The sequence below is a fragment of the Orbicella franksi genome, chromosome 15 (assembly GCF_964199315.1).
Source record: "Orbicella franksi chromosome 15, jaOrbFran1.1, whole genome shotgun sequence".
Lineage (NCBI taxonomy): Eukaryota > Metazoa > Cnidaria > Anthozoa > Scleractinia > Merulinidae > Orbicella > Orbicella franksi.
This window is the reverse complement of record NC_138159.1, coordinates 3,219,201-3,225,200: the sequence shown is the minus strand read 5'-3', so window position 1 is coordinate 3,225,200 and position 6,000 is coordinate 3,219,201. Positions and strand designations below refer to the sequence as shown.

General features: G+C 41.9%; 1 protein-coding gene and 1 pseudogene across 1 annotated transcript in view; one reads left to right on the top strand and one right to left on the bottom strand.

Moving 5' to 3' along the window:
- LOC145470543 (uncharacterized) overlaps nt 1-6,000 on the bottom strand; it is a 113,819-nt gene that overhangs the window by 68,892 nt on the left and 38,927 nt on the right. The window lies entirely within an intron of this gene.
- LOC145470580 (uncharacterized) lies at nt 966-1,652 on the top strand (annotated as a pseudogene).

Genomic DNA, 6,000 nt, shown 5'->3' with positions numbered 1-6,000 from the left:
GTCAACAGAACCATAGTGGCTTACCCGACCGTGAGAGGTGAAATCAGGACCTTCAACATGCAAGGGAACCAGCAAAGATACGAGTCCGGTGTTGAACCCCAAGCAGTCAGGAGAGTTACAGATCGTGCTGAACTTCGGTGTCGCACCAGGTAACAACATCACAGTCATCTTGTACGGAGAGTTTGAAAAACTCTTGGAAATAGACAAGAACAAAGCCGTGTTGTACGACATTTACCAACGCTAATGGAAAAAGTACCTCTGAATAACGTGCAACTGGATCATTTGGCGAAAGCGGGTGCCATTTTGAAACCTTACTTTTACGGGACGGTGGCTTGTGATCGATTACCACGTCGACCGATCAAGAAAGAACCTCGTGGGTACATTGTAAACACAGATCCACATGATAGACCGGGCCGACACTGGCTGGCACTTTGGACCCATAGTGGGAATGTGTGCGAGGTGATGGACAGCTACGCCCAACCTTTAGAGACTTACAAGTCAACACAGCCTTTGCAAGACTGGTTAAAAAGTCAATGGAAACACGTCAATTACAATGGACAGTCTCTGCAATCGATTTACAGTAAAAGCTGTGGTGATTACGCTTGTTCTATTTAAGAGACAGAGCGAGAGGTCAAAGCATGAACGAGTTCTTGAGGCGTTTCTCGAAACATGATTATGTAGACAACGATCACAAAATAGGCCAGATGTTAAAGAAGTTGATCGAGAAAGAGTAAGAATGGGATAAAGTGTGTAAAGTGAAACATCACCAAGACACCTCTCGTTGCGGTGTGAAATATTTAGTGTAATGATTGTTGGTTTGACATTAAAATACGATTGAAAACGTTCATTTTCCGTGTGATGATTTTGTAGTACAATGGTTAGTATTCTCGACTGTCACTCGAGAGATCAGGGCTCCATTCCCCGTTGGGTGGAATTTTTCCTTTCCATGCGGTATCAAAAGTAGCATGCCCATGCGCGTTTGGTCATTTGGACTCATGGAACGACGCAAGTCTTTTCGATTTCACACCCCTTCCAGTCTGTTGGTGGTGGGTCCTTCAGGGTGTGGCAAGACTGTGTTTACCACCAAACGTTTACTGAACAACCTCGATTTGTCTCATACCCCACCCTCCCAAATACATTATTGTTACGGAGTGTGGCAAGACGGGTTTCAGCCCATGAAAGAACAGGGGGTCAAGTTTCACGAAGGCATTCCCGACACAGATCAACTGAAAACGTGGTTTCCTAAAGGCGGATGACTCGTGTTGGACGATCTAATGGCTGAAGGAGGGAACGATAAACGAGTGTTGGATCTGTTCACCAAACATTCTCACCATCAGAACGTCACCGTGCTCTACTTGTGCCAAGACGTGTTTCCGCCGGGGAAATATGCTAAGAGTATTTCCAGAAACGCCCACTATGTCGTAGCCTTCAAGAATCCACGAGATCAATTAGGCATGAGAAATTTACTGTTACAGGCATTTCCCACCCAATGGCAAGTTTTACAAGACACGTTTCAACGTTTCACAGAACGTCCGTTCGGATACATGGTCTTGGATTTACATCCACGCAGTTCGGACGATCAAACGATTCTCAGCCACCTTTTAAAGGACGAAGGATGTATGAGATGTCACAAATTCATCGAGACATCATGATGAGTTCTTCCCAAGATTCAATCACTACCGTATCTCTAATGAACGGATCCAAGAAAAGCGCCCAGTTGGTAAACAAAGATTTGTTGTACCGATTGGATGGGCAAACTCTATCATCTGGCTGACATCGCCTCAGGAGAGAAGATTCATTACTATGATTTTACATCTCTCTATCCGTTCATTAATAAGAATGCTGAGTATCCTGTCGGCCACCCTGAAATTATATTTCAGCCGGAAGACACAGACATCCAAAATTACTTCGGGATTGCCAAGGTCACAATCTTACCTCCAGAAAAACTGTTTCATCCAGTACTTCCGCTGCGTGAAAATGGTAAACTAACATTCCCGCTATGTAGAGCCTGTGTACAAGAAGAGATGGAAAAACCAATGCTACAACGGTCTTGGGTTTGCAGTCACAGCGACAGTGAAAGACAAATTACAGGTACATGGTGTACCCCCGAACTGAACAAAGCCGTTGAGAAGGGCTACAAAATAACTTACATTCACGAAGTGTGGCATTTTTCTGAAACCAGGAAAGGTCTCTTTAAAGACTATGTGAATACATGGTTAAAGATTAAAGAGGAGGCAAGCGGCTGGCCAGCTCATGTAGGCGATGATCCCGTCAAACAACAAGAACATCTGAGATCCTACAAAGCGAAAGAGGGCATCGAACTCAACCGCAACAACATTGAAAAGAATCCCGGCAAACGTAGCCTTGCAAAAATGATGTTAAATTCCATGTGGGGGAAGTTTGGCCAGCGCACCAACAAAACTCAAATCAAAGAGTTCGGAGATCCTATGAGGTTCAGTGCATTCCATGAAAGTGATGCAAATGACATTTGCTACGTGAGTGTATTGTCTGAAGACATCGTTGAAATTCACTATAAACTGAAATCGAATGACGAACCTGTCTCACCAAACCTCAACATTTTCATCGCTTGTTTCACGACATGTTGGGCTCGACTTCGTTTGTATGCAGCTCTGGACATGCTACAAGAACGAGTACAGTACACAGACACCGACAGCGTTATTTTTTCCAGTTTACCTGATGAAAACAATCCTCCCCTTGACGACTTTCTCGGTGATTTCAAGGACGAGTTGGGAGAAGACGACTTCATCACTGAATTTGCGTCCGCGGGACCGAAAAATTATGGTTACCTCACGAAGAAAGAAAAAGAAGAATGCAAAGTGAGGGGAATCTCTTTAAACAGTGAAGGTAGCAAGCAGTTAAATTATCAAGTGTTGCGGCAAAATGCTTTAGACGAAATTCAACGCCCTCTCGAGAAAACGCGACAAACTGATATTTACAAGCCTTATCACATCGTCCGAAACTCCAAAGAGTACTCACTGACCACAGTCTCTCAGACGAAAAAGTACCAGCTTGTGTACGAAAAACGAGTGATAGATCCCTACACCTTCAAAACATATCCCTATGGCTATGAAAGAATAACAAATGAGGACGTGGACATGATTGAACTGTTGTGCCATTTGTAAACACTTTTGTAAATAGTTTCATTCATAAGTTGAGCGCAATCCACTAGGGAGTTGCACACGGCTCTGTCCTGTAATTTTAGGGAAACATTTGATATTAAAGTTAATGGTTAACTTTAAAATTGCGTGATTACTTTGTTTATCTTAGAAACCAGGCTTTTTACTCGGTCAACACGGAAACGAGATTAATGACGTCAAAGGGGGCGAGGCTTCTGGTTACCATGGATACGTCAAACTCGAGAAAACACTAGAACTCCTTTCCATAACAATACTTTTTCATTTGCATCACACTACCTGTCAAATTCGTACTGGACTAGCCCATACCACTACTAACGTCCGATGTACATCGCCAACTGTCAACTTATTTAACGGTCGAATACGATGAATCTGTGACCCTCGATCGACACATATGATCACCACTGCATCTAAGTCAAAAACGGCTAAGTCATTCGTAGATAGTTGCTTGCTTTGCACTACACCAAAATATTACGTTTGATCATCATGGTTTGATGGCTTGAATCCTTGCTTGCAGCGGTTCCTTGTTCGTCACGGAATTCTGTCATCCCATTTTAGGGGGTAGGGGTGGGACAATTTCTATCCTAATACGTAAGGCTCCGTAAGGCTTGGAATCACTGGGAGCACACAATCGTGTTGATTAGGAAGAGATTAAATTAAGAAATGAAAAGAATGAATAATTTACCATTGCCCCTGTTGTTATCTCTTACTCGACCACCGCTACGTACCATACCCCTGCGTAATACTGTAACGTTAAACTCATACCTAGGTCTTTTCGCGCTATGCAATTATTTTTGGTTTACATGTAATACAGTGGGCTACCCTCGGGGAAATGGGTGGCGACCGGTTAATGGGGCTAGCCGCTTAAATAGAGGTTGGTGTACCTTGAATATTTAATTTTGTACTATCGGGCTATAAATTTCTTGATGAACATGGAGTCAATTCAATACAATCATGATAGACGTGTGTTTGAATTATCACTCGTCATGCACCTTCAATTTCAGACTCTTATCTGCCATCGCCCTCTCCAAAACAAAGTTCTTAAATTTTGGGTGGCCGCTTAATAGGGGTAAAGACAATAATGAAACCCTTGTCGGAATGACCAAATGATGGCCGCGGAGGTAACCGGTCAACAGGTGTTTTATTTACAATATTTCACTGACGATAATTTTGGACTGTATTGACAACAGTCCTCTATTTTCTGTTACATACCAATGCCTCGCCACTAAGCAAACAAAATATGCCAAATAAAATGGCGTGGTCAGGGCTATTTACTCACGTAATTACTAATTAAATTTAGTCTGTTTTTCTCACGAATTAGACACGTTGTGATTTCCTATTTTTATTTCAGCTAGTTCTTGCTTCATTAATCTATAATTTTTTTATGGCGATTTTCTTAAAATTCTAGTGAGTACAACCTCGTTCCCAGGGTCTCTCGTCTTACCGCCCCCAGGAGCGAGCGAGGAGAGAGAGGGTCTCTCCACTTGGTCTCTCCTCGCTCACTCCAGGGGGCGGTAAGATGAGAGACCCTGGGAACGAGGTTGTAGTGAGTACAGGTACTAGCTTTATCAGCTGTTGTCTGAAACATCAGAACGTACAACAAACGTGATTTGGACCGAGGCCACGTACACTATAGAATATGATTATATAAATATACACATATATTATTATATATATGAAAAAACAGATGAACAATGATTAAATTGTTTCACTTATCCTGAGAGTACTCTATACAAAATAGATCAAAACGTGCAGCATATGCCGTGACAGCATTGCGTGACGAACAATAACGGCTGTAAGATTGTGCTGCGCCGACACGCTTATCAGCAATGGTCAGCAATCGATCGAACGCGATATTTTGGCGCAGCGCAAAGCAAGCAACTATCTACAAATGACTTAGCCGTTTTAGACTTAGATGCAGTGATGTTCATATGCGCAGAAAGATGGTCACAGATTCATAGTATTCGACCAATAATAGGTCGACAGTAGGCGATGTACATCGGACGTTCACCTTGTGTAAACAAAAGCAAACATCTGCTTTACGTGCGACGAATGGTGAGAGATCGACTAGAAACACGTCAAATCGGCTTTGGACCTGCCTTTTACAGCAAATAAGGTTAGAACATTTCGAAATTATCAGCTCTGTGTCTATTTCAACTTAACATAGGTCAAGTCATGTGGCGCATGCTAAAATATACGTCTAACTCGTAAATTGAAATTTGACGACGGATGGTCAAATATTTGCATTTTTGACGTACTTTGAAAAGCTCTCGCGTCGCTCACAATCATTTGCCCAGAGAAATTTTTACAGGAATCTGTAGACCATCCTTCTGCGATTCAACCACCAGAAGCTTGGTCCATTTGAAGGTTTCGCACATGGTGAAAATTAATTATATTCACGAAGTACTTTTAAGTGAATGAAATACATGTCTTCGAAATTTAATTATTGTGCACCTAAAAAGGCAACGCCACATTCCCTAAAATCAACTCAGTACACATTTAAACATTGCACAAAAATATTTGAGTGTTTTAAAGACGGAAGAATGATGTGGTTTTGCATGCGAGGCTCTCAAACTTGTTTAATAAAATGGTGCGTCAAATGACGATTTTAACGGAATTTGGTAATTTGCATATTTCTTTGAAATAAAAGGATATTTTGCCAAAAAAACTATCCAGTAGTTTTTGTCATGCCCTAGCCTATCTACCATAACAATATGAGCGAAATCGAATTTTCGACCCTTGCCGAGTTATTTTCCATCTTTATGGACAGAGACTCTTAAAATGTAGTCGTACTCGTTTGATAGTTAAAGTATTCCCTTTATTTCGGCGGATGATAGCCTGAAAT